The sequence below is a fragment of the Amia ocellicauda genome, chromosome 14 (genome assembly GCF_036373705.1).
Source record: "Amia ocellicauda isolate fAmiCal2 chromosome 14, fAmiCal2.hap1, whole genome shotgun sequence".
Classification (NCBI taxonomy): domain Eukaryota; kingdom Metazoa; phylum Chordata; class Actinopteri; order Amiiformes; family Amiidae; genus Amia; species Amia ocellicauda.
The window spans coordinates 35,693,882-35,720,732 of record NC_089863.1 but is presented as its reverse complement, the minus strand read 5'-3'; the positions used below and the strand labels follow the sequence as shown (position 1 = coordinate 35,720,732).

General features: G+C 41.6%; 2 non-coding genes and 27 pseudogenes across 2 annotated transcripts; all 29 read left to right on the top strand.

The window, feature by feature from the left end:
* Nucleotides 1–440: 440 nt before the first annotated feature.
* Nucleotides 441–559, top strand: LOC136769430 (uncharacterized; annotated as a pseudogene).
* Nucleotides 560–775: 216 nt separating this feature from the next.
* On the top strand, nucleotides 776–894 carry LOC136768919 (uncharacterized; annotated as a pseudogene).
* A 217-nt stretch (nucleotides 895–1,111) lies between these two features.
* LOC136769411 (uncharacterized) lies at nucleotides 1,112–1,230 on the top strand (annotated as a pseudogene).
* A 210-nt stretch (nucleotides 1,231–1,440) lies between these two features.
* On the top strand, nucleotides 1,441–1,559 carry LOC136769353 (uncharacterized; annotated as a pseudogene).
* A 208-nt stretch (nucleotides 1,560–1,767) lies between these two features.
* LOC136769520 (uncharacterized) lies at nucleotides 1,768–1,886 on the top strand (annotated as a pseudogene).
* A 210-nt stretch (nucleotides 1,887–2,096) lies between these two features.
* Nucleotides 2,097–2,215, top strand: LOC136769319 (uncharacterized; annotated as a pseudogene).
* A 209-nt stretch (nucleotides 2,216–2,424) lies between these two features.
* On the top strand, nucleotides 2,425–2,543 carry LOC136769644 (uncharacterized; annotated as a pseudogene).
* Nucleotides 2,544–2,755: 212 nt separating this feature from the next.
* On the top strand, nucleotides 2,756–2,874 carry LOC136769663 (5S ribosomal RNA). The gene has a single exon (XR_010822291.1). It is a non-coding gene; the product is annotated as a 5S ribosomal RNA (ribosomal RNA).
* A 209-nt stretch (nucleotides 2,875–3,083) lies between these two features.
* LOC136769517 (uncharacterized) lies at nucleotides 3,084–3,202 on the top strand (annotated as a pseudogene).
* A 216-nt stretch (nucleotides 3,203–3,418) lies between these two features.
* Nucleotides 3,419–3,537, top strand: LOC136769060 (uncharacterized; annotated as a pseudogene).
* Nucleotides 3,538–3,746: 209 nt separating this feature from the next.
* LOC136769570 (uncharacterized) lies at nucleotides 3,747–3,865 on the top strand (annotated as a pseudogene).
* A 215-nt stretch (nucleotides 3,866–4,080) lies between these two features.
* Nucleotides 4,081–4,199, top strand: LOC136769578 (uncharacterized; annotated as a pseudogene).
* A 219-nt stretch (nucleotides 4,200–4,418) lies between these two features.
* On the top strand, nucleotides 4,419–4,537 carry LOC136769553 (uncharacterized; annotated as a pseudogene).
* A 210-nt stretch (nucleotides 4,538–4,747) lies between these two features.
* LOC136769569 (uncharacterized) lies at nucleotides 4,748–4,866 on the top strand (annotated as a pseudogene).
* A 209-nt stretch (nucleotides 4,867–5,075) lies between these two features.
* On the top strand, nucleotides 5,076–5,194 carry LOC136769678 (uncharacterized; annotated as a pseudogene).
* Nucleotides 5,195–5,413: 219 nt separating this feature from the next.
* Nucleotides 5,414–5,532, top strand: LOC136768953 (uncharacterized; annotated as a pseudogene).
* Nucleotides 5,533–6,086: 554 nt separating this feature from the next.
* On the top strand, nucleotides 6,087–6,205 carry LOC136769643 (uncharacterized; annotated as a pseudogene).
* Nucleotides 6,206–6,417: 212 nt separating this feature from the next.
* On the top strand, nucleotides 6,418–6,536 carry LOC136769338 (uncharacterized; annotated as a pseudogene).
* Nucleotides 6,537–6,744: 208 nt separating this feature from the next.
* LOC136769516 (uncharacterized) lies at nucleotides 6,745–6,863 on the top strand (annotated as a pseudogene).
* A 216-nt stretch (nucleotides 6,864–7,079) lies between these two features.
* On the top strand, nucleotides 7,080–7,198 carry LOC136769059 (uncharacterized; annotated as a pseudogene).
* A 210-nt stretch (nucleotides 7,199–7,408) lies between these two features.
* On the top strand, nucleotides 7,409–7,527 carry LOC136769568 (uncharacterized; annotated as a pseudogene).
* A 209-nt stretch (nucleotides 7,528–7,736) lies between these two features.
* On the top strand, nucleotides 7,737–7,855 carry LOC136769429 (uncharacterized; annotated as a pseudogene).
* Nucleotides 7,856–8,071: 216 nt separating this feature from the next.
* LOC136769577 (uncharacterized) lies at nucleotides 8,072–8,190 on the top strand (annotated as a pseudogene).
* A 219-nt stretch (nucleotides 8,191–8,409) lies between these two features.
* LOC136769410 (uncharacterized) lies at nucleotides 8,410–8,528 on the top strand (annotated as a pseudogene).
* Nucleotides 8,529–8,738: 210 nt separating this feature from the next.
* On the top strand, nucleotides 8,739–8,857 carry LOC136769352 (uncharacterized; annotated as a pseudogene).
* Nucleotides 8,858–9,073: 216 nt separating this feature from the next.
* On the top strand, nucleotides 9,074–9,192 carry LOC136769069 (uncharacterized; annotated as a pseudogene).
* Nucleotides 9,193–9,402: 210 nt separating this feature from the next.
* LOC136769567 (uncharacterized) lies at nucleotides 9,403–9,521 on the top strand (annotated as a pseudogene).
* A 226-nt stretch (nucleotides 9,522–9,747) lies between these two features.
* Nucleotides 9,748–9,866, top strand: LOC136769029 (uncharacterized; annotated as a pseudogene).
* A 3,450-nt stretch (nucleotides 9,867–13,316) lies between these two features.
* On the top strand, nucleotides 13,317–13,431 carry LOC136769187 (U5 spliceosomal RNA). Its single transcript, XR_010822145.1, has one exon. It is a non-coding gene; the product is annotated as a U5 spliceosomal RNA (small nuclear RNA).
* The last annotated feature ends 13,420 nt before the right edge of the window (nucleotides 13,432–26,851 follow it).

The following is a 26,851-nucleotide window of genomic DNA, read 5'->3' as shown; positions in this document are numbered from 1 at the left end:
GATATTTTTCCCTCCATTTTTCTTTTTCATTTTATTTTTTTTTTTTTTTTTGCTGGAAGTTCCGTCAATACCCGCCAGCCATTAAGAGACATCATGCAGCCAGGCCTCTTGGCTTGCGAGCACACAGTCCTGAACGCGCCCGATCTCGGAACATCTCGGAAACTAAACGGGGCAGGACCTGGTCAGTACTTGGATGGGAGATCTTCTGGAAATACCAGGTGCTGCCAGCTTTTTACGTCTCCTGGGGAACTTCATCGTAGCTCTTAATACTCTCTTTCTGTCTGGAGAATATATAATTGAAGAATTGTACACGTACCCAGCTACTTTCTACACCCTTTGCTGCACTGGTATTTTTCCCTCTATTTTTCTTTTTTTTTTTTGCTGGCAGTTCCGTCGATACCCGCCAGCCTTTAAGAGACATCATGCAGCCAGGCATCTCGGCTTGCGGCCACACCATCCTGAACGCGCCCGATCTCGTCAGATCTCGGAAACTGAATGGGGCAGGGCCTGGTCAGTACTTGGATGGGAGACCTCCTGGAAATACCAGGTGCTGCAAGCTTTTTACGTCTGCAGGGTAAGTTTATCGTAGCTCTTAATACTCTCTTTCTGTCTGGAGGAGATATAATTGAAGTATTGTACACGTACCCGGCTACTTTCAACACCCATTGCTGCACTGATATTTTTCCCTCCATTTTTCTTTTTCTTTATAAATTTTTCTGGAAGTTCCGTCAATATCCGCCAGCCTTTAAGAGACATCATGCAGCAAGGCCTCTTGGCTTGCGGCCACACCGTCCTGAACGCGCCCGATCTCGTCAGATCTCGGAATTTAAACGGGGCAGGGCCTGGTCAGTACTTTTATGTGTGACCTTCTGGAAATACGAGGTGCTGCAAACTTTTAACGTCTCCTGGGTATCTTCATCGTAGCTCTTAATTCTCTCTTTCTGTCTGGAGGAGATATAATTGAAGAATTGTACACGTACCCGGCTACTTTCAACAGCCTTTGCTGCACTGATATTTTTCCCTCCATTTTTCTTTTTTTTTTTTTTTTTTTGATGGAAGTTCCATCAATACCCGCCAGCCTTTAAGAGACATCATGCAGCCAGGCCTCTTGGCTTGCGGCCACATTGTCCTGAACGCGCCTGATCTCGTCAGATCTCGGAAGCTAAACGGGGCAGGGCCTGATCAGTACTTGGATGGGAGACCTCCAGGAAATACCTGGTGCTGCAAGCTTTTTACGTCTCCTGGGTAACTTCATCGTAGCTCTTAATACTCTCTATCTGTCTGGAGGTGTTATAATTGAGGAATTGTACACGTACCCGGCTACATTCAACAGCCTTTGCTGCACTGGTATTTTTCCCTCTATTTTTCTTTTATTTATTTGCTGGCAGTTCCGTCAATACCCGCCAGCCTTTAAGAGACATCATGCAGCCAGGCGTCTTGGCTTGCGGCCACACCATCCTGAACGCGCCCGATCTCGTCAGATCTCGGAAGCTAAACGGGGCAGGACCTGGTCAGTACTTGAATGTGAGACCTCCTGGAAATACCTGGTGCTGCAAGCTTTTACGTCTCCTGGGTAACTTTATCGTAGCTCTTAATACTCTCTTTCTGTCTGGAGGAGATATAATTGAAGTATTGTACACGTACCCGGCTACTTTCAACACCCTTTGCTGCACTGGTATTTCTCCCTCCATTTCTCTTTTTTTTTTTTGCTGGCAGTTCCGTCAATACCCGACAGCCTTTAAGAGACATCATGCAGCCAGGATCTCGGCTTGCGGCCACACCATCCTGAACGCGCCCGATTTCGTCAGATCTCGGAAACTGAATGGGGCAGGGCCTGGTCAGTACTTGGATGGGAGACCTCCTGGAAATACCAGGTGCTGCAAGCTTTTTACGTCTGCTGGGTAAGTTTATCGTAGCTCTTAATACTCTCTTTCTGTCTGGAGGAGATATAATTGAAGAGTTGTACACGTACCCGGCTACTTTCAACAGCCTTAGCTGCACTGATATTTTTCCCTCCATTTCTCTTTTTTTTTTTTGCTGGATGTTCCGTCACAACCCGCCAACCATTAAGAGACATCATGCAGCCAGGCCTCTCGGCTTGCAGCCACACCGTCCTGAACGCCCCCGATCTCATCAGATCTTGGAATTTAAACGGGGCAGGGCCTGGTCAGTACTTGGATGGGTGACCTCCTGGAAATGCCAGGTGCTGCAAGCTTTTTACGTCTCCTGGGTAACTTCATCGTAGCTCTTAATACTCTCTTTCTGTCTGGAGGTGTTATAATTGAGGAATTGTACATGTACCCGGCTACTCTCAACAGCCTTTGCTGCACTGGTATTTTTCCCTCTATTTTTCTTTTCTTTTTTGCTGGCAGTTCCGTCAATACCCGCCAGCCTTTAAGAGACATCATGCAGCCAGGCGTCTCGGCTTGCGTCCACACCATCCTGAACGCGACCGATCTCGTCAGATCTCGGAAGCTAAACGGGGCAGGACCTGGTCAGTACTTGAATGTGAGACCTCCTGGAAATACCTGGTGCTGCAAGCTTTTACAACTCCTGGGTAACTTCATCGTAGCTCTTAATACTCTCTATCTGTCTGGAAGAGATATAATTGAAGTATTGTACACGTACCCAGCTACTGTCAACACCCTTTGCTGCACTGATATTTTTCCATCCATTTTTCTTTTTTTTTTTTTTTGCTGGAAGTTCCGTCAATACCCGCCAACCTTTAAGAGACATCATGCAGCCAGGCCTCTCGGCTTGTGGCCACACCGTCCTGAATGCGCCCGATCTCGTCAGATCTCGGAAGCTAAACGGGGCAGGGCCTGGTCAGTACTTGGATGGGAGACCTCCTAGAAATACCAGGTGCTGCAAGCTTTTTACGTCACCTGGGTAACTTCATCGTAGCTCTTAATACTCTCTTTCTGTCTGGAGGAGATATAATTCAAGTATTGAACACGTACCCGGCTACTTTCAACACCCTTTGCTGCACTGGTATTTCTCCCTCCATTTCTCTTATTTTTTTTTGCTGGCAGTTCCGTCAATACCCGCCAGCCTTTAAGAGACATCATGCAGCCAGGATCTCGGCTTGCGGCCACACCATCCTGAACGCGCCCGATCTCGTCAGATCTCGGAAACTGAATGGGGCAGGGCCTGGTCAGTACTTGCATGGGAGACCTCCTGGAAATACCAGGTGCTGCAAGCTTTTTACGTCTGCTGGGTAAGTTTATCGTAGCTCTTAATACTCTCTTTCTGTCTGGAGGAGATGTAATTGAAGTATTGTACACATACCCGGTTACTTTCAACACCCATTGCTGCACTGATATTTTTCCCTCCATTTTTCTTTTTCTTTATTATTATTTCTGGAAGTTCCGTCAATATCCGCCAGCCTTTAAGAGACATCATGCAACCAGGCCTCTCGGCTTGCGGACACACAGTCCTGAACGCGCCCGATCTCGGAAGATCTCGGAAACTAAACGGGACAGGACCTGGTCAGTACTTGGATGGGAGATCGTCTGGAAATACCAGGTGCTGCCAGCTTTTTACGTGTCCTGGGGAACTTCATCGTAGCTCTTAATACTCTCTTTCTGTCTCCAGGAGATATAATTGAAGAATTGTACACGTACCCGGCTACTTACAACACCCTTTGCTGCACTGGTATTTTTCCCTTTATTTTTCTTTTTTTTTTTTGCTGGCAGTTCGTCAATACCCGCCAGCCTTTAAGAGACATCATGCAGCCAGGCATCTCGGCTTGCGGCCACACCATCCTGAACGCGCCCGATCTCGTCAGATCTCGGAAGCTAAACGGGGCAGGACCTGGTCAGTACTTGATTGTGAGACCTCCTGGAAATACCTAGTGCTGCAAGCTTTTACGTCTCCTGGGTAACTTTATCGTTGCTCTTTATACTCTCTATCTGTCTGGAGGAGATATAATTGAAGTATTGTACACGTACCCGTCTACTTTCAACACCCTTTGCTGCACTGATATTTTTCCCTCCATTTTTCTTTTTCTTTATTAATTTTTCTGGAAGTTCCGTCAATATCCGCCAGCCTTTAAGAGACATCATGCAGCAAGGCCTCTTGGCTTGCGGCCACACCGTCCTGAACGCGCCCGATCTCGTCAGATCTCGGAATTTAAACGGGGCAGGGCCTGGTCAGTACTTTTATGGGTGACCTTCTGGAAATACGAGGTGCTGCAAACTTTTAACGTCTCCTGGGTATCTTCATCGTAGCTCTTAATTCTCTCTTTCTGTCTGGAGGAGATATAATTGAAGAATTGTACACGTACCCGGCTTCTTTCAACAGCCTTTGCTGCACTGATATTTTTCCCTCCATTTTTCTTTTTTTTTTTTTTTTTTTTTGATGGAAGTTCCATCAATACCCGCCAGCCTTTAAGAGACATCATGCAGCCAGGCCTCTTGGCTTGCGGCCACATTGTCCTGAACGCGCCTGATCTCGTCAGATCTCGGAAGCTAAACGGTGCAGGGCCTGATCAGTACTTGGATGGGAGACCTCCAGGAAATACCTGGTGCTGCAAGCTTTTTACGTCTCCTGGGTAACTTCATCGTAACTCTTAATACTCTCTATCTGTCTGGAGGTGTTATAATTGAGGAATTGTACACGTACCCGGCTACATTCAACAGCCTTTGCTGCACTGGTATTTTTCCCTCTATTTTTCTTTTATTTATTTGCTGGCCGTTCCGTCGATACCCGCCAGCCTTTAAGAGACATCATGCAGCCAGGCATCTCGGCTTGCGGCCACACCATCCTGAACGCGCCCGATCTCGTCAGATCTCGGAAGCTAAACGGGGCAGGACCTGGTCAGTACTTGATTGTGAGACCTCCTGGAAATACCTAGTGCTGCAAGCTTTTACGTCTCCTGGGTAACTTTATCGTAGCTCTTAATACTCTCTTTCTGTCTGGAGGAGATATAATTGAAGAATTGTACACGTACCCGGCTACTTTCAACACCCTTTGCTGCACTGGTATTTTTCCCTCTATTTTTCTTTTTTTTTTTTGCTGGCAGTTCCGTCGATACCCGCCAGCCTTTAAGAGACATCATGCAGCCAGGAATCTTGGCTTGCGGCCACACCATCCTGAACGCGCCCGATCTCGTCAGATCTCGGAAACTGAATGGGGCAGGGCCTGGTCAGTACTTGGATGGGAGACCTCCTGGAAATACGAGGTGCTGCAAACTTTTAACGTCTCCTGGGTATCTTCATCGTAGCTCTTAATACTCTCTTTCTGTCTGGAGGAGATATAATTGAAGAATTGTACACGTACCCGGCTACTTTCAACAGCCTTTGCTGCACTGATATTTTTCCCTCCATTTTTCTTTTTTTTTTTTTTTTTTTTTGATGGAAGTTCCATCAATACCCGCCAGCCTTTAAGAGACATCATGCAGCCAGGCCTCTTGGCTTGCGGCCACATTGTCCTGAACGCGCCTGATCTCGTCAGATCTCGGAAGCTAAACGGGGCAGGACCTGGTCAGTACTTGATTGTGAGACCTCCTGGAAATACCTAGTGCTGCAAGCTTTTACGTCTCCTGGGTAACTTTATCGTTGCTCTTTATACTCTCTATCTGTCTGGAGGAGATATAATTGAAGTATTGTACACGTACCCGTCTACTTTCAACACCCTTTGCTGCACTGATATTTTTCCCTCCATTTTTCTTTTTCATTTTATTTTTTTATTTTTTTTTGCTGGAAGTTCCGTCAATACCCGCCAGCCATTAAGAGACATCATGCAGCCAGGCCTCTTGGCTTGCGAGCACACAGTCCTGAACGCGCCCGATCTCGGAAGATCTCGGAAACTAAACGGGGCAGGACCTGGTCAGTACTTGGATGGGAGATCTTCTGGAAATACCAGGTGCTGCCAGCTTTTTACGTCTCCTGGGGAACTTCATCGTAGCTCTTAATACTCTCTTTCTGTCTGGAGAATTTATAATTGAGGAATTGTACATGTACCCGGCTACTCTCAACAGCCTTTGCTGCACTGGTATTTTTCCCTCTATTTTTCTTTTTTTTTTTGCTGGCAGTTCCGTCAATACCCGCCAGCCTTTAAGAGACATCATGCAGCCAGGCGTCTCGGCTTGCGTCCACACCATCCTGAACGCGACCGATCTCGTCAGATCTCGGAAGCTAAACGGGGCAGGACCTGGTCAGTACTTGAATGTGAGACCTCCTGGAAATACCTGGTGCTGCAAGCTTTTACAACTCCTGGGTAACTTCATCGTAGCTCTTAATACTCTCTATCTGTCTGGAAGAGATATAATTGAAGTATTGTACACGTACCCAGCTACTGTCAACACCCTTTGCTGCACTGATATTTTTCCATCCATTTTTCTTTTTTTTTTTTTTTGCTGGAAGTTCCGCCAATACCCGCCAACCTTTAAGAGACATCATGCAGCCAGGCCTCTCGGCTTGTGGCCACACCATCCTGAATGCGCCCGATCTCGTCAGATCTCGGAAGCTAAACGGGGCAGGGCCTGGTCAGTACTTGGATGGGAGAACTCCTAGAAATACCAGGTGCTGCAAGCTTTTTACGTCACCTGGGTAACTTCATCGTAGCTCTTAATACTCTCTTTCTGTCTGGAGGAGATATAATTCAAGTATTGAACACGTACCCGGCTACTTTCAACACCCTTTGCTGCACTGGTATTTCTCCCTCCATTTCTCTTTTTTTTTTTGCTGGCAGTTCCGTCAATACCCGCCAGCCTTTAAGAGACATCATGCAGCCAGGATCTCGGCTTGCGGCCACACCATCCTGAACGCGCCCGATCTCGTCAGATCTCGGAAACTGAATGGGGCAGGGCCTGGTCAGTACTTGCATGGGAGACCTCCTGGAAATACCAGGTGCTGCAAGCTTTTTACGTCTGCTGGGTAAGTTTATCGTAGCTCTTAATACTCTCTTTCTGTCTGGAGGAGATGTAATTGAAGTATTGTACACATACCCGGTTACTTTCAACACCCATTGCTGCACTGATATTTTTCCCTCCATTTTTCTTTTTCTTTATTATTATTTCTGGAAGTTCCGTCAATATCCGCCAGCCTTTAAGAGACATCATGCAACCAGGCCTCTCGGCTTGCGGACACACAGTCCTGAACGCGCCCGATCTCGGAAGATCTCGGAAACTAAACGGGACAGGACCTGGTCAGTACTTGGATGGGAGATCGTCTGGAAATACCAGGTGCTGCCAGCTTTTTACGTGTCCTGGGGAACTTCATCGTAGCTCTTAATTCTCTCTTTCTGTCTGGAGGAGATATAATTGAAGAATTGTACACGTACCCGGCTACTTTCAACAGCCTTTGCTGCACTGGTATTTTTCCCTCTATTTTTCTTTTATTTATTTGCTGGCCGTTCCGTCGATACCCGCCAGCCTTTAAGAGACATCATGCAGCCAGGCATCTCGGCTTGCGGCCACACCATCCTGAACGCGCCCGATCTCGTCAGATCTCGGAAGCTAAACGGGGCAGGACCTGGTCAGTACTTGATTGTGAGACCTCCTGGAAATACCTAGTGCTGCAAGCTTTTACGTCTCCTGGGTAACTTTATCGTAGATCTTAATACTCTCTTTCTGTCTGGAGGAGATATAATTGAAGAATTGTACACGTACCCGGCTACTTTCAACACCCTTTGCTGCACTGGTATTTTTCCCTCTATTTTTCTTTTTTTTTTTTGCTGGCAGTTCCGTCGATACCCGCCAGCCTTTAAGAGACATCATGCAGCCAGGCATCTCGGCTTGCGGCCACACCATCCTGAACGCGCCCGATCTCGTCAGATCTCGGAAACTGAATGGGGCAGGGCCTGGTCAGTACTTGGATGGGAGACCTCCTGGAAATACCAGGTGCTGCAAGCTTTTTACGTCTGCTGGGTAAGTTTATCGTAGCTCTTAATACTCTCTTTCTGTCTGGAGGAGATATAATTGAAGTATTGTACACGTACCCGGCTACTTTCAACACCCATTGCTGCACTGATATTTTTCCCTCCATTTTTCTTTTTCTTTATTATTTTTTCTGGAAGTTCCGTCAATATCCGCCAGCCTTTAAGAGACATCATGCAGCAAGGCCTCTTGGCTTGCGGCCACACCGTCCTGAACGCGCCCGATCTCGTCAGATCTCGGAATTTAAACGGGGCAGGGCCTGGTCAGTACTTTTATGGGTGACCTTCTGGAAATACGAGGTGCTGCAAACTTTTAACGTCTCCTGGGTATCTTCATCGTAGCTCTTAATTCTCTCTTTCTGTCTGGAGGAGATATAATTGAAGAATTGTACACGTACCCGGCTACTTTCAACAGCCTTTGCTGCACTGATATTTTTCCCTCCATTTTTCTTTTTTTTTTTTTTTTTTTTTGATGGAAGTTCCATCAATACCCGCCAGCCTTTAAGAGACATCATGCAGCCAGGCCTCTTGGCTTGCGGCCACATTGTCCTGAACGCGCCTGATCTCGTCAGATCTCGGAAGCTAAACGGGGCAGGGCCTGATCAGTACTTGGATGGGAGACCTCCAGGAAATACCTGGTGCTGCAAGCTTTTTACGTCTCCTGGGTAACTTCATCGTAGCTCTTAATACTCTCTATCTGTCTGGAGGTGTTATAATTGAGGAATTGTACACGTTCCCGGCTACATTCAACAGCCTTTGCTGCACTGGTATTTTTCCCTCTATTTTTCTTTTATTTATTTGCTGGCAGTTCCGTCAATACCCGCCAGCCTTTAAGAGACATCATGCAGCCAGGCGTCTTGGCTTGCGGCCACACCATCCTGAACGCGCCCGATCTCGTCAGATCTCGGAAGCTAAACGGGGCAGGACCTGGTCAGTACTTGAATGTGAGACCTCCTGGAAATACCTGGTGCTGCAAGCTTTTTACGTCTGCTGGGTAAGTTTATCGTAGCTCTTAATACTCTCTTTCTGTCTGGAGGAGATATAATTGAAGTATTGTACACGTACCCGGCTACTTTCAACACCCATTGCTGCACTGATATTTTTCCCTCCATTTTTCTTTTTCTTTATTATTATTTCTGGAAGTTCCGTCAATATCCGCCAGCCTTTAAGAGACATCATGCAACGAGGCCTCTTGGCTTGCGGACACACAGTCCTGAACGCGCCCGATCTCGGAAGATCTCGGAAACTAAACGGGGCAGGACCTGGTCAGTACTTGGATGGGAGATCTTCTGGAAATACCAGGTGCTGCCAGCTTTTTACGTGTCCTGGGGAACTTCATCGTAGCTCTTAATACTCTCTTTCTGTCTCCAGGAGATATAATTGAAGAATTGTACACGTACCCGGCTACTTACAACACCCTTTGCTGCACTGGTATTTTTCCCTTTATTTTTCTTTTTTTTTTTTGCTGGCAGTTCCGTCAATACCCGCCAGCCTTTAAGAGACATCATGCAGCCAGGCATCTCGGCTTGCGGCCACACCATCCTGAACGCGCCCGATCTCGTCAGATCTCGGAAGCTAAACGGGGCAGGACCTGGTCAGTACTTGATTGTGAGACCTCCTGGAAATACCTAGTGCTGCAAGCTTTTACGTCTCCTGGGTAACTTTATCGTTGCTCTTTATACTCTCTATCTGTCTGGAGGAGATATAATTGAAGTATTGTACACGTACCCGTCTACTTTCAACACCCTTTGCTGCACTGATATTTTTCCCTCCATTTTTCTTTTTCATTTTATTTTTTTATTTTTTTTTGCTGGAAGTTCCGTCAATACCCGCCAGCCTTTAAGAGATATCATGCAGCCAGGCTTTTTGGCTTGCGGCCACACCGTCCTGAACGCGCCCGATCTTGTCAGATCTAGGAAGCAAAACGTGGCAGGACCTGGTCAGTATTTGGATTGGTGACCTCCTGGAAAAACTAGGTACTGCAAGCTTTTTACGTCTCCTGGGTAACTTCATCGTAGCTCTTAATACTCTTACTTAATACCAGCAGCCACTTAGCAGGTGTAGCAATAGAAGCTCAGCCTGGGGAGACTGGATTTAGCATTTCCTCTCCATTTTGATAACTATCCATAATCATTTCTGCAAAATACTTCTATGATACCTATGTATGTTTTTTACTTGTACTATATTATACTATCAAGTATCAGTGTACACATACAATGTGACCTGTTACATTAACACAGAGGCCACGGAAGGCCAGATCACTAATAGCCACTGTCCCCTGATATTACACTTTTTTACAATCACTTTGGCACTCATTTCAGAACCTTGATGTCATTTTTCAAAACTCTAGACACTAAACTCACACCCGATGATCAAAATGCACATTTTTCAAAACTCTAACACTTTTTTACAATTGCTTGGATACAATACACATCAACCTCAGATCATTTGTTCATTGAACTAAAATGACACAACTTAACATCAAAGTATTACCATTTCAAAATGCAATTCACACATTACATCTGAGATCACTGTCTATTCATTTCATTACAAAGATCTAACTATCAATTGATACAGCTGCTCAAAATGATAAGTGACTGTTGCATTACTCTTAATGCATAGTTTTATGGAAACTGACAAACAGTATTCCATGTTTCGATCATGAAAGTTTCAGGATAATGAGATCCATTGACACCAATAACCGAGGAGCATGAACCAGTTGGACTACATTATCTATGGATGTAATATTTCATCATCATTCATCATCATGTAGCACTTTTCCACACCATGTTTTCAGTGTGGAAGGAAAGTTAGAAATTCTTTCTCTAATACCTGTTTTTCTCTCTTGTATACTTAAGAAAGATAAGGTCAAGCTAGAAGGTCAGGCCAGAAGGTAGTTTGATTTCTGTTTGTTATTTACGATGAGAATCTTGGAGACAATGTCAAACAGTATGATTGAAGTGCCTGCTCCCTAATCCATGTGTTGATCTATGAACTCTGTCCTATAATGATATAAATTCTGCTTAGCTAACTTTTAAGATAACATAGTAATGACTTTCTGATTATAACCAGCTCTTTGATTTTTGTGTATAAAAGCTCTGACTGTTAAAATGAAGGCAGAGCGACTTTGGGATCTACTTGAGTCACTGTTCCTCTCCACGGTGCGTGTATTAAAGCCATTGCAACTAACGCTCCAACCTGGTTGAAGATGATTGTTCTTCCACATCAGATTTGACATTACTGTATGTATGCAGGCCCTTGTAATTGCTTTTCCAATACTGCCAACTGGTTATTGATGATTGATTTCACATTGTGGTACGAGTATCGAGTGAAATGAGTGCTATCCACCCCAGCAACACAGTGATAACATGGAGCCGGCAAGTCATCCAGGTCACAATAGAGGTCAAGCAGTGGGAGGAGGAAGACGTGGTGGTCAAAGGAATGGAAGGGGACATGCACCCCTTCTGAGAGGTGGTCGTGGGCCTCGTCATAGAGGAGGGCTTAGGCCTCACCAGAGAGGCAGCCATGGGCCTCATTTGAGAGTTGTTGGGGGAACGTGGTAGAGGACAAGGCCACGGACCAGACAGCGGCAGCAACAGCAAATAGTGTCCAGTGAAATCCGAGAAATAGTTGTAGAGCATGTTGTAAATCATGGCATGACCATGACTGAGGCAGCTACAATGATTCAATCAAACCTCAGAATCAACTCAGGATCAACTGTGGCCTCAATCATCAGAAATTTCCGTACTGAGAAGCGGCAAGTCTTCAGCATGCACTAAACATTAGGCTACTCTCAATTGTCAAATGACTGTATACTGCATACCAATGTGTAGCACAGAGTATAGTGTGCCTTTTGAAAGAAATGCAGACAGAGTGAAGCAGCTGATGACTGAGTATGTTCAGGTATGTTCAGTTTCAAGATGCCTCTTGTGAAAAATGGTTGTGAGAACCTGAACCTGAACACAGGGCTGATGGAAATTCAGAAGTACAGTAATCAATCCTTTGTTTTACACTAAGCCAGGTGAGGAACACTGCAGTTGATATTTTACTGTAGTTTTGTTCTTTTTTGTAGCTAATTATTGTTGCATGGCTTCAAAGAAACCTATGGTGTGATTTGATTGTATTGCATCAATACATTTCAGATTTTGTTCAATGATTCCACTGTGTCTGTAGTATTCTCTCTACTAGTCCTTTTACAGTGATGTATTTATGTGTAGTACCATAATGAAACATGTATCACATATTTTGTACTACAATATTTAATGATTGTACGAACAACTACACAGTGAAACTATCGGTATCTTCTGTGTGGGTGATCTAAATAAATGTTACTATGGTATTTCATGATAAATGAATTATTTGAACCAACAAGTCTGCAAGTGCAAGGTTTCTTTAAAGATATGAATGCACAATGCAATGTTTTGAACATTGGACAGCCTGTGTTACAAGTGATGACCGTTTTGAGTTTTGTGTCTAGAGTTTTGAAAAATGACATCAAGGTTCTGAAATTAGTGACAAAGTGATTGTAAAAAACTGTATATTCATCCTATTTAATGTGCTCTTTTAAAATGTACTTTTCTTTTTTATGTTGCCATTTCTGTTCTACCAATGTTTCAGTTGTTAGCCAAAGATTGACAGAGTACATCTCATACACACAGGCCAGACAGCAAGGATTTCTTTTTGAAATTCAATTACAAATGCTGCATGAACTCATCAATACGATTAGAGCTCCTGAAAGCAATATAACTAACTCACTCTACAGCATCTCATTAGCAGTGAAAAGAAACCAAGAAAGTTGGGACAGTCGACTGTTTACCACTATGTAACATCACCTTTTCTTTTAATAACACTTATTAAGCACTTGGGCACTGAAGACACCACTTGGTTAAGTTTAGCAAGCGGGATTTTCCCCCATTCATCCATTATGCATTTCCTCAGCTGCGCAACTGCACAGGGCCTTCGTTGTCTTAATATGCACTTCATAGTGCGCCACACATTCTCAATTCGGAGACAGGTCAGGACTGCAGGCAGGCCATGCTAGCACCCTGCCTATGCAACCATGCGCTTGAAATCTGGGCAGAATGTGGTTTGGCGTTATCCTGCTGAAAAATGCAGGGATGTCCCTGGAAAAGACGATGTCTGGATGGCAGCATATGTTGCTCCAAAATGTGTACATCTCTTTCTGCAAAAATGGTGCCCTCACAGATGTGCGAGTTACATGACAGACAGACACTCATACACACTGTCACACCCACACAAACACATACACTTTCACACAGACACACACACACATACATACATACATACATACATATATAAGGAAAAGAAACAATACATTTAAAAATCACAAAAAGATGTAATAAAGTACAGAAAATCTAAATGTAATAAAATGTGATCTTTAATACACACAAATATGTATGGCTGGTCGGATGCGTCTTGGACTCGGGTTCCTCTTCATTACGTATAATGCTTTTGCCTTTTGCTATAGCTTTCCGTGGAGGGGATCGTGGGTGAGTTTGTACCATTCTTGGGAGGCTCTGCCTTGTTGGGGCGGAGCTGTGATCCAGGTGAACAGCAGATCGGACATAGGTGGGCATGTGGGCGGAGGAGGAAGGCCGGTCAAGCAAATAAGCTTGCTGAGGTACGCAGCAGCAGCAAGCAGCCCCACCATCCAGTCAGCCAGCCAGTCTGGCTGGCAGTGACTGAGTGGTTGACAGACGGCAAGCAACGGAATGTACGTGCTCTGTGATGTCATAGGAGTCACCTGAGAGAGATGTTTGTGATGTCATCGCTGAGCTGGCTGGCTCTGTGTGTCTTGCTGGCTGTGTGTGTGTGTGTGAGAGAGAGAGAGACTTTTTGACTTTTATCAGACTTCATTGCCTGTTTGCAACACGCAATAATTCATACAAAAGAAAATAAATAAATAAATAAAAAATAGTGTTCCCCTTTGTTTGTCTCCCCCCAACAAGCATTAACTCCGCCACTGATCTGTACACTTTTAAAGAAAGCAACCCAATACACACAACAAAACAACCATCAAATACTAAACCCTATAAATGAATTACATAATAAAAACCAACTCCCCGTCATACAATTCACAAAGGGCATCATTAATACACCAGACCTGTTCAAAACTCTCCAAATCATTCATCAGCCTGTAATAGTTAAACTCTAGTCTGACTCTGCACTTGACCAGCATGGCAAACACTCTCACTGCATCCTCACTGCCCTCCCCACACACTCTGTTCTTCCTAGTCTTATAGACGGCCATTTTAGCCTGGCCCAGCAAGAAGTTTACCAGCTGGTCCACATGTTTGGTCCTTCTGGTGTATCGCGCCCCTAAAATAAAAACCTTTGTGTTAAAAATCAGGTTAAGATCAGTAAAAAGACGAGTTAAAAGACTAAAAATGGGTGACAACCGAGAGCAAGTGCTGAAACAGTGAAACACGGTCTCTCTCTGAGCACAGAATGGGCAGGCGTCGGACACAGCAGGGTTAAGAACAGTAATAAAAGAATTGACAGCAATAATGGTGTGTAACACCCTCCACTGCAGATTGCCAGCTCTCTTATTGAGGGGGGCTTGTACAGGCTTCTCCAGGCGGGCGCAGTGTCTTCCCCCAGCCCCAGCCTGTAAAGTAATTTTAGGAATCACAAAGAAACAGTTGAAAGTGCTAAATAAGTATTTTGATGCACCATATTAATTTAGGAAATTTACATGTTGTTTTTCATCAGCTTCTGTGTCTGATGGCTCCACATCACTGGCTGGATTGACAGCAATGACACTCTAAAAAAAGAAGTGTTAAGTTTGAGCATTCAGGACTTGTTTTGAAGATCCTGAATATCACTGGTCCACAATTTATCTGTGAAACTATGGGTTAATCTCCATATACAAAATACTTTTCACACACACTTTAAATTTACAACTAAATTTACATGTTGATGTCTTTCGTCAGCTTCTGTATTTGATGGCTCAATATAACTGGTTGCATTAACAGCAACGGCACACTACAAGAAAATAACATTATATTTAAACATTCAGGACTGGTTTAGCATCACCTCGAATATCCCTAGCCCTTGAGGTCGATTGTTATTGTGGTCTTCAAGACCAGTGCTTCTCAACCTTAGTCCTGGAGGAGGCCCACTGTCTGCTGATTTTCATTACAACAACATTGTAGGTTATATCAGTGACTGTGGTCCTAAAGTACCCCTATGCCTGCTGTTTTTTTTCCAGTTGAGCTCTTAATTACCTAATTGGCTTAACTGAAGCCATTTAACCCTTTTCCCAGGTCTTTGGTTGTTGATGAGTTACAAAGAGCTGGATTGTGGCCCGCCATGACTGGAAGTGAAGAACACTCACTCTAGGCCTTTAACTTAATGTTCATATGTAGGGGCCTATCCATCTGATTTGTTTTTGCACATTTATTAACAGAAAAATTGATGGTACGTGAAATCATCTGAGCTGAAAAATATAATGTTCCACCAATAATAAAATAAATGTATTAATTAAAATTATAGAGATAATAGAATGTTCACAGATTATTAGTTCAGAAAATAAAATATTTTTTTATATCTTAAATAGAATTAACACTCAAATCAGTTGTAGGGTAAACAAGGTCTATTTTTTGGATTGATTTTATAATTATACATGTATGGCTGCATGAAGCTTACCTGAGAATCTGATATTTTAGTAACTTTGTTGCTTCTTGTTGGGTAGTCCACGTTTGCCGCCGTTCTTTTTCTGTAAATGTAAATCAAAAGGCAATAATTACATACTGTAATTAAAATACAAAAAGTATAAACATTGTATTATTATTTTTGTATCCTGTTTCTCCATCTCGATGCTGTTCTTTTTGGAATTGCATATCTAGGTTTACTTAAATACTGTTTATAAGATTGTAAACTCATCATCCAAATTTCTTCATTTGCCAAACTTTATGTAGTGCGCTTGCAGTTTCAGAAGAAGAAAAAAAACTGTAACAGATGGGATATGTAGTACTTTATACTCGAGTGGTCTATGCGATTACACCCTGTTGGTGTTATTAAGAACGCCAAGTACCAGAATGCAGAGCGGGACTGTTTTTTGTGCCGTGACTTGTCGGGGGAAAAACGCGCAGAAAAAACGGACGAGAAGGTGAAGGTAGTATGGCGGTGATGCACGCGTTGGTGAAGTGGGAAAGCGGGGTCGACAAAGACTCTTACAGCGTGATTCCCACTGCTTGCTTTCGCAATTTTGATTTATTCAGCATTGCTGATGATGACGAAGAGACGACTCGAAACTTCAGAGCAGAGTGGAGAGACACGAACAAACCTCCAAAAGGTGGATGGCCTGTCCATGAAGCGCAGATCATTATGACTGGTAACAATGTTTATTTAAAAAAAAAAAAACATTAAAGTCTTTACATGCTATTTGATATATACAATCACAGTATATTTGAAATGAATGTTTAAGTTATTAATGTGTTGTACGTCTAACATACTCTTATAACATGGTAGGTGGTGGTGAGGGCGCTAAAAACTCGTCATACTTGACTGGCATTTGTAAGAACGATTTATTGTGTGTTGTGCTTTACAATAAAATCCCCCAAATCACAAAATAAATTAAACCAGATATAATTTAACTTCAGTTTTGATTCAGTGTTGGCTGTTCATCTTAATTTGTGTGGTCAAAGCACAGTATTTTTATGACAAATAAATATAATCCCCAAATATCTGTGGACATAATGCAGGGTTTTATTTATTTTATTTTTATTTTAGGAAAAGAAGGCGAACTAAGAAGAAAACTTAATGACCTAACAAAAATGCCCTGTCCTAAAATGAAGAGTACCTAAACCAAACAAAAAACTTCAAATTTCAGATGATAGTGACCTTGATGAACCACAGTTACCGGTGAGATAATTACTGCAAATATTAAATAAATGTATTGCAGGATTGTTTTTTTTTAATCATATTCATATATATATATATTTTCATTTTAAACTCTTTTCCTCTCTGAATACAGCACAAAATAAGAAAGAAAACCGATGGAGCTTCAAGAATTAGATCCCGTCATATTCTACAGACATTTAAAGAGTCCAGTGAAGTTGAGCTACAGCAAAAAGTTAAGCAGCTCGAAAAGGAAAACACAAGACTTAAAAATGAAAACCAATGTCTTCGAAACCGTATGGTTGATGGTAAGTTTTTTTATTTATAGCAAATAATTCCTTACCTTGATAAATGTTATTCTTCAGTAATTTAGATTCCAGAGTAATGTATTATAGTTGATCATACTGAAGTAATCTAGAACCACAATACAGACTCTTAATGTGCACTGTCTAATAGTTTAATAATACTGATTATTAAATAAAGTTTTTCAACATAACTTCATAATCCTACATTAATGACTATATGCATTACATTAGACCTGGAAATTCTTGTATTTTATCTTTTTTATTTTTTTTGTAGCTAATGTTAATGACCCACAAAAAGGTCAGTTTGCCAATAACATAGAGCAAGTCTCTCAAGTATAATTGCAGGCATTGATGGTTTTGTTTTCACTTTGCATTAAATATATTACTAGAAATGATTATCATTTAATACTAAGGTTTTTTTCTCCAGAGATTCCAGACCTTTTGGACAATCTGAAAAAAATTGTAACAAAAGCCACATTGATCAGCAATGAAGACAAAAGTGTGTCACCATCAAGTGGTTCTGACAGCCCCACAGCAAATTGTTCTGAATCTGACAAAGAATCACCAAAACAGGTATAACACTCTTGGTCTACAATATTACAAAGACAAGGTAAAAATATATATATTGAAAACAAATATTGGTTGTAAACAATCTAATGATGCTACATTATCAGTTATATTCATAGTTATAGTTGATAATAAGAATGTAATTGAATTATGGGTGTCACAGATTCACTGACTTTATTATGTCTGTAAATTAATAAACTTAGAATTGAGACATACTGTGGTCTTTAATAACACATTTCTGTAACAAAATCACAGCCTTACTGATAATGTATTCCACTTAACATAATATAAGAATAGTTTGGGGATAAACTTGTTTTTTATTTACCATTGTCTTTTAGGTGGAAAAGTTCCCAGGCACTGGAGTTTACATTGACAAACTGTCCTGGATCCTTGCAGAGAGGTGCAGCACGAATACGTCATATGCAAGAACCCTGACGGTTGCTGTCTTTGACTTTCCAACATTACTAAAGAGCAATCTTCGTGGTGGTGGCAGCAAGAGAGATCCAACTTCGGAGACATTAAGATCCTCATTGATGTTATTGAGGATCATATACAGCTGCCTTCGGAAGGACACGACGTGTTTCAGTTGCGGGGCTTTGCAGCCCAGCGGGACCCTCTTAATGCCGGACATCAGCTGCCCGAGCCGGTGCGGATGAACGGAGGGACGTTAGACAGCGTTACCTTCCGGGCAGGAGCAGCGAGCGGCAACACCGGGGTGAAAGTGTCGTCTAACACTGTGCCATTAGCCACTAGCTGATTGAGCAGATCAGTGGTTTTTAAGAAGATAACAATGGCAGCAGACTTGATATTTTCACACCCTGCTACCTCCCCAACCGCTAACACACACTGCTCTAGGGGGCAGAACTGCACCGGAGCGATCTTGACTCCATGGCGTCGGGTCAGTTTTTCAAAAGACGCATTCAGGGGGTCCGACCCCCCGACCCGGGAAGAACTACCGGTACTCCCCCCTCCCCTCCCCTGTTCCCCCACAATAAGAAAAGCACTGAAAACAGAAGACAAAATAAACAAACTGAAAAAAGTAAAGCAACAAAAAAACGCAGCCAAAGGACAGAGCTCTCAGCAGCACTCCCGCTCACTGCAGACCCCTCCCACACACTCCCAGCTGAGAGAGAGAGAGAGAGAGAGAGAGTTAGTGTCTGTCTGTCTCTCTCTCTCTGTAGATGCATCATAGGGAACATATGTAACAATCTCTCTTTTTGTTTACCAAAAATGAGAATGAACGTATTTCAAGTGGGTGTTGCCTTGGTTGGAAACGTTTTAAGATTATTTATGAAGTGTAAAGTGGATTTGTCTCAGTTCTCCGTAGTTTTCAATGTATGTGCCATTCAGTAGCGTTCATGTTACAGATGTGCCCTATGCAGTGGTAGGGTCAATAAAATGTCAGTAAAACTTTATTTTAGCAATTATGGAGGGGAAGAACTGCAAATAGAGGGTCCCCACTAATTATCTAACTTACCAACAACGTTTCAAATTAGGTCTTGCGAAGCTGCCAAATAATGCTGTATAATCGTATGTGTCTTCATACACCGGCTGCTATAGTCTGATAGCTTTGATTATATATATATATTTTCTCGTGAACCACAAATGCTATTTGCTTGATTTTTACAGAGTATGTTATAAATACCATTGTTATGAAGCCTGACAAATTGTATGCTGTAATTATGAATATTTTCAAATCATTTGTTTGTTTTTCCTAACATGTTACAAATGTTCCCTATGTGAAAGATGCATTATATCTTAATAACGTCTAAACAATTAAAGATATACAGATTATTATTTTCGGTAAAGTTATAACACATTGCTATTAACTATGTGTGTCAGTAAAAGTTTAAAAAATCCTAACAATTTTTTATTGATCCTGCAAAATAAGTGTTTAGGGAACATTTGTAACATAGTTAGGGTTAGCCACTGGGTAAGGGTTACATCTTCAGCAGTAAGTTTATTCATGTTAATTATTCTCATCAATGTTAAAGAACAATAAGTTCTATCATGTGTGTCGATAAAATGCTGATATTCCATAACGTTTGCTTGTGTATTCTGCAAAACACATATTTAGGGAACATTTGTAACATTAGGGTTACGATTTGCCATAGACGCGGAATGAGTTTGATTGTGATGTTAAATGGGGTTTAAAGACGCAGTCGCCTCGGTGCTGATTACTATTGCTGTGTTTCTCCACTTCTACTCCATGCTTGGGAACGCCCACATCCAGTGACGTCAAAACCGGTGGAAAAGCGGGCCGGTTCAAAAAAGATCAGCTGGATCCCAGGCCGAGCAGCAGCTCCGGCTCCAGCACCGGCACCATGTCGCTGGAAAAGCGCTAAGTGAGCTCACAGTGAGCTCAGTGTAATGTCTGCTCTGGTGAGCTCACAGTGTGACCTAGTCGTGAGTTCACGTCTTCACTGGGTAGTCCTTGACAACTTAATTGACTCAATTCTTGGGCTTAATTGGTCAAAATGACCATTGGTTGAAGGGACTGATGTGTAGAGAGACTTATTAAACCTGCAGGATTGTGGTTTTCCCAGAACAGAATTAACCAGTGTAGCGTTATGTTGGGTGTATTCTGATAAGAGCATTTTAGCTCTGAGCTGAAGCACTGATCTAAAGAAGACCTCTCCCCCCCAAATTTATCAGATTTCCTTAACTCATCAGCATGTGAACTGGTTTACATCAAAGTGACAGTCTTGGGAGGATGGCACCGAGAATGGGCCAAATAGCTTGGAATCCCTGCTGTGAGATGTCTGGGGAAGGGGGCCTGTAGGAAATAAAAACTCTTTGAAATGGACGAGAGCCGAAATCCCAACACAGAGCTACGAACCCGTGCCAACCGGCATTTCCAAAAGATGGCATGGATTGACATCAGTCATAAATCAAGCCCCCCTCCAATAGGACACTGGGGGCTGAAGCCGAAATCCAATCTCACAAACTAAAGAACCAATCACCTATTGATCTGACAGGCGTATAAAGGGTAACGCACGGCATCTCTCTCTCTCTCTCACCTAAACCAGTAACTCGCTGCCACAGCTCAACTTGTATCTCTGTTGCCAGAACCGGAACCAGAAACCAACTAAGTCTTTACCAGCAACAGAAGGGTTAAACTGGGAGAAGGAGATTGAGCCGTACGAAGAATTCTTTTAAAGGACTTTATTAAATAAAGAACTTTACAGACTGCGCTGCCCGCCTGTGCCCAGCCATCCAGCTGGACAATTGACTAAGTCGACTGAATACGAAAGTCATTTAAATAGCTATTTGAGTCTTAAGAAACTTGACCCTTGGAACGAACAGGGCCCTGCTTTCCTCAAAGACTTTGTCTTCAAGTAACTACGGTGGAACCCTGCTTACAAAGAAGATTTTGTGCACAACCTTGGAGCCTTCAAACCAGTGGAAAATCTGTTTGGAAAAGACTCTACATTCGCGAAACCCCAACTTCCAGGTGCATCGACTGAGTGGAAGTTCTTGGACAAAGCCGAACCGGACTGCCTTTGTTCCAAACCACACGGACCTCGTGCCATGTGCTGTTATCTGAGCCCGAAGCCAGAGAGGCCTCTCTGCGACGAAGTTCACATAAGTTTAACAGTTTGGAGTTTGTGATTCATGACATTTGAGAAATCAATTAGAAATGTTAATCTGTGATTCATAACTCTAGAATGTGTAATATCATTTAGTTTTCTTAAATATAAATGTGTGTTGCATTCAACTGTTTTGTTGATAATTTTAGAAATAAAATCTGTCAACGTCTGAAATTGACACAAGTTAATAGACACCAGATTATAGGTGGCCCTGCCTATCCTTAATCATTGAATAATAATCAGTTAAGGGAAATTGTGGTAACAAGTAATGATAGGATCTTTCTCTCCACCTAAACGTTAATGAGACTGATATATATATATAACGAGAAGTTACCTGACATAAATACTAACCTGCATAGTTATTGAATGTCTGACTAACAATACTAATGAGAGACTCACCTTCGTCTTACTAACCGGTATTGTAGTCAATGTGTTTATAACCTTTTTTGTTTAATGATTTGTGTGTTATCATATGCGATCCCATGGTCTTTGATTTGGTCACGGAAGTGATTTGTCTTTGATTTGTTGATCTAGAGTTGAATTTTAATTAGTTTTTCCCTTTTGTATAATTAGTGTAGTGCTACATTTAGTCTTTGTTTTTGAATAAATTTGACAATTTATATCTTTGGAATTGGTGTCTGCATCCAATTATTACAGAAAATGAGTTCTACAAGATTCCAGGATTCGTGATAAGGTGATACTATAAATTCACTTCTTTAATTGAATTTTATAAGTGTACCTTACGCTACACCTTTGACCACCACGTCTTCCTCCTCCCACTGCTTGACCTCTATTGTGACCTGGATCACCTGCCGGCTCCATGTTATCGCTGTGTTGTTGAGGTGGATAGCACGCATTTCACTCGATACTCGTACCACAATGTGAAATCAATCATCAATAACCAGTTGGCAGTATTGGAAAAGCAATTACAAGGGCCTGCATACATACAGTAATGTCAAATCTGATGTGGAAGAACAATTCCTTTATCCCTCTGTTCTCCACCAGGGTTGTGCTGATCGCCTCGATTGGCAAGTTTGCAGTGTGAGGAGTGGATCCATGTCGTCGTTCCTAGGCACTTCACAGCTGTGTGGGTGGTCAGGAGCACCTGGTAGGGCCCTGTCCACCTGGGCTGTTGGGAGGACTTTCTCTTGTGTGCTTTGATATACACAGTCATCTTGCTGGAAGGGGTGGTAAACCTGCTGGGATGGTTCAGTCTGGGCGGCTTTCATCTGTGAATGGACAGCTTCGAAAGCACGTGTTAGTCCCATACAAAAAGACAACATAGCATCATCCATCAAGTGGATGTCCATTTCCCTTACAGACAATGGAGGAGTGATGGAGAGTCTCATAAGTCATCCCATAATAATCTCACACGGAGAAAGACCTGTTTTTCTCAATTTGCTGACGATTTCATTGTCATTAGGACTATAGGAAGGGGATCTGGACGTTTGAGTCCTGTTTGTTTGCATATATTAGACAGCTTATTCTTTAATATCCCATTTTGTTTCTCCACTGCTCCAGCTGACTGAGCCTGATGGGGCAGTGAAAATGTTGTTTACCTCGCAGGGCTTTGCATAGTTCCTGCACTATTGTCCCAGTGAAGTGAGTGTTCCTATCACTGGAAATTTCCCTGGAATGCGAAATCTACATATAACATCCCTTAACTGTATTTTTGCTACTTTTACTACTTCAGCCTTCCTACGGGATAGGCTTCAACCCATTTAGAACACCTATATATTATTACAAGTATATATTCATATCCACAACATTTAAGCTTTTGAACACAATCTATTTGCATATTGCAGGATTATGAGCTTGACAAATGTGGCAAGTTCTACAATATTGCTAAGCTGTTACTATAAAACCTGGGGCAAACCAATTTAAAAGACTGATGCACACATCCCCCCTTTGCCCGTGTGGCCAACACCATGCGCCACATGGGCAAACCAGGGAAAGAGTGCCTGTGAGGCAACCAATGCATTAGCAAATGTTTGAGCTCTCTTATGGAAGGTGCAGTGGCCAGTTGCAATTTCCTGGAGCTTTTACAGTGCATCTCAAATTAAATTTCATCCAGCCCCAGGTCATAAAAGTCAAACCCTAGTTACGACATACATAACACATACATTTTGTTGCTTCAAAGAGAATACAAAAGTCAGCAAAACATTCTTTTTTACAAATTCAGTTTGTAAACTGTATTGTACATATATTTGTTGCGTTTTGATTTATAAACATTATACATTGTACAAATCTTAAGTGAAGGGCAATGGACTGATTCTGACTTCATGGCTGTCATTCTATTCATTTGAATAATGTGACATCTCCACTAATAGTACATTATAAATTAAACTATCAATAGAAGAATATGTGCTACTGCGGACGTCATCTGAGCAGTTTCACAATATATTGTAGATTCCTATAATCTGGAAAACCTTTAATTATAGTATTTTAACTTATTTCTCCACTGAGTCAAGCATCACTTCAGCGTAGTGGACCTCAGCATTGGTCTGTTCAAGTTGCTGTGAGGCTGTCTTTAAAGCCGCGCCCTCGGCCTACTGTGTCTCAACAAGAACACCAGCATCTTCTCCATATGGGTCAGACATCGGTTCCTTCAGGACACGATTCATAATATGCATATCTGCCATGTGGAATAAATCAGTCTGAAGACACAATGTGTGGTTCACACAACATCAGAGATCATCCTTATAAAAGGCATCTCTATCACATTAGTTGACATTCGCACAATCTATAAGGTTTCTAGTAAAGGGACAATTCAAAATAATAATAATCTTGATTCCAATTTATCTCATTTATCAAATTATTTCAGTACAGCACTCAGCTGTCGTCAGCAGCATCATATCTCCTGTGTTTATTGAATCAGCTTTACTTCCTAGTGTAGATACTCTTTTTGTGTGGAGTTGTCAAAGTTTCAAAACAATGTGCTTATCTTTGTCCTTTTATCTAACTTAAATACCTGAGAACATTACAATAACTATTACAGCAGCTCCTTCAACACCATAGTTAATAGTAGTTGGGTAAATGATGGCAGTTATTAATCTTTGTTTCTCAATTCATTTTTTACCAATAAACCATAATTTGAAATTATTTCCATACTCCTATTATTCCTATTTTCATTATTATTAGTTTTATGCGGTTGTCATCTAGTATGTGATGTATTCGTCTGTATCAACATCAATATTATTATCATTATTAATACAAGCAGTGTAAATTACCATTCATTACACTCTTGCTCTGTTTGTAATAAGTTATGAACCCTTACACGTACTTACAGTCTCTGCCTTGTCTCTGACTTCTCTCTCTCTCTCTCTCTCTCTCTCTCTCTCTCATCTCAGGCTGCTTGTCTGCTCAGGCGAACAGGGGGAGCAGAGGAGCACATACGGCCCTTGCCCCCTGCCCCCCTCTTCCTAATTGATAGGGTATTTCTGTTTGTGAAAGGACTATTTCCAAACAGTTTTATAACTTGCCATGACTATGTTTCATTAAATTAGTTATGTTACACCTTTAGTTATACCTGTAGTAACTTCATTATTTTCCCTCATATTCCAGTCAATCACCATCAGAGTCTCTCGTGGCAGTACATTTGTCTCACACAGAACAAACTCTCCTTTCTCAACCGCTTTCAATTTTGGATAACATCGCACTGCATCCCAACAGCTGTTCTTTCTCCTATTCCTAATTTCTTACAAGAAAATGCAAGTTATATTTGATCGATTTGTATTATTACTATTTATATACATTTCACTACATTATTGTAGTTAATGAATGTATTTAATCTTTGGAAAATAAGCCTTTTCATTGATCTCAATAATGATGTCCAGGTACTTCAGGAAAGCACATTTTCAAAAAATGTGTCCAGTCAATGATTTCCCCAACTAAGAACCTGCGTGGGCACTAAGACTGTCCTCCTGCGCGGCTCATGTCTTTATTGTGTCACTTCCTCCTATTGAAGTCCAATCTACACCAGTACAGGTTCAGAAGAACTGTTCCCGAATCCAGATTGAACTGATCAATAGTTAATTTCTTACCTACACATTGTATTTAGGGATCTATTTCTAGGGATTTAAAAACTCTTCATTGTGGAACTCATAGCTTCCAAATGAGCACATCGTTAATTTCCTGGAGTATCTGGTTATCTATTTATCAATATGTAAGAAACCTTCACCGAATGTTTGTGGTTGCCTCGGATTCCTATTTCTAAATTTGGCTCTAATTCCATTTCTAACATGTTACTTTTAACTTCTGTATTCGTAAGACCTATTTAAATAACTTAATTTTGTATTATTATTTCTGTTTGCAATAGCATTCTGTGTACAGTTAAATGCTGACTTTCTTGTAGGTCTGTTATTACAACATATTTAACTGGCGTTTTTTAGCTATCATTCTGTAACTATTTGTGACTTATGACTCTCTTAGTCATATTCTGGACTATACAGTACATGAAAAAGTCAAAATATGGACATTTACCTTGCGCAAACTGAAAACGTACAAACATACAAAGAGACACATATTAATTTATATCCATAGTAAATTCAGATACCATGGTTTTGGTTGGCATGTTATATTGACCTGCAGTGTCTCAAACTACCCTTATTTATTACTTATCTAGTAATTTTCCTTCAGTATCTTGAGGACTGTCATTTATACTGAAAAACATATATATATATTTTTAATTTGTCTTCGGGGCATTCAGATTGAATTATGCCTGTTGTCTTTTCTTTCTTTTCTCTAACAAATGTTTTAAGATAGCTAGCTTTGGTTTCTCATTTCTTAATGCTTTGTATTCCTATTTTGCAAAACCGTTTTTAGGTGCTCAAGTCTATCTGAATCAAAAGTCCCATCTTCTGGAAACCTTAATTTTCTGTCACCTATTGTCCAGTCAAACGCACCGCTTCACTCCATAGTTATCATACATGTACCTTACATGTGTACCTTTAAGTGGCGGGTCGCCCGTCTTACTAGAGCTGTTCCCACACAGTAACACGTTTTCCCATTTTCTATGTATCGTTTTGTACACAACAACCAAGGCGTGCAAGCCCGCAAAATAACAATAAACGACAGGGGAGAAAACATAGCAAAAAACAAGAAAACACAAATAATACTAAATCCTATATAGGAATAACAACAAACATGCTTTTCAATGTTTGCATTTATAGAACTTGTATATAACTTAATGACTTTTCTTCATTTACCATAAACACTATAAACTTCTATAAACTATAAACATGTTATTTTATATTATCACCGGCGTATCAGATATTGAACAATTAATTAGCGCTCCTTTTTCTTTTTTTTTCTAATAGTAGGTCAAACCTACGCTGCAGTTTACAAACACACTTAAGCCTGCGGGAACCCAGACAGGAAAACACAGTCCTGTTCCTTCACAAACAAGAAGACACAGTCAAGTCTATGGTAACCCTAAGAAACCATGCTCCTCGGTTATTGGTGTCAATGGATCTCATTATCCTGAAACTTTCATGATCGAAACATGGAATACTGTTTGTCAGTTTCCATAAAACTATGCATTAAGAGTAATGCAACAGTCACTTATCATTTTGAGCAGCTGTATCAATTGATAGTTAGATCTTTGTAATGAAATGAATAGACAGTGATCTCAGATGTAATGTGTGAATT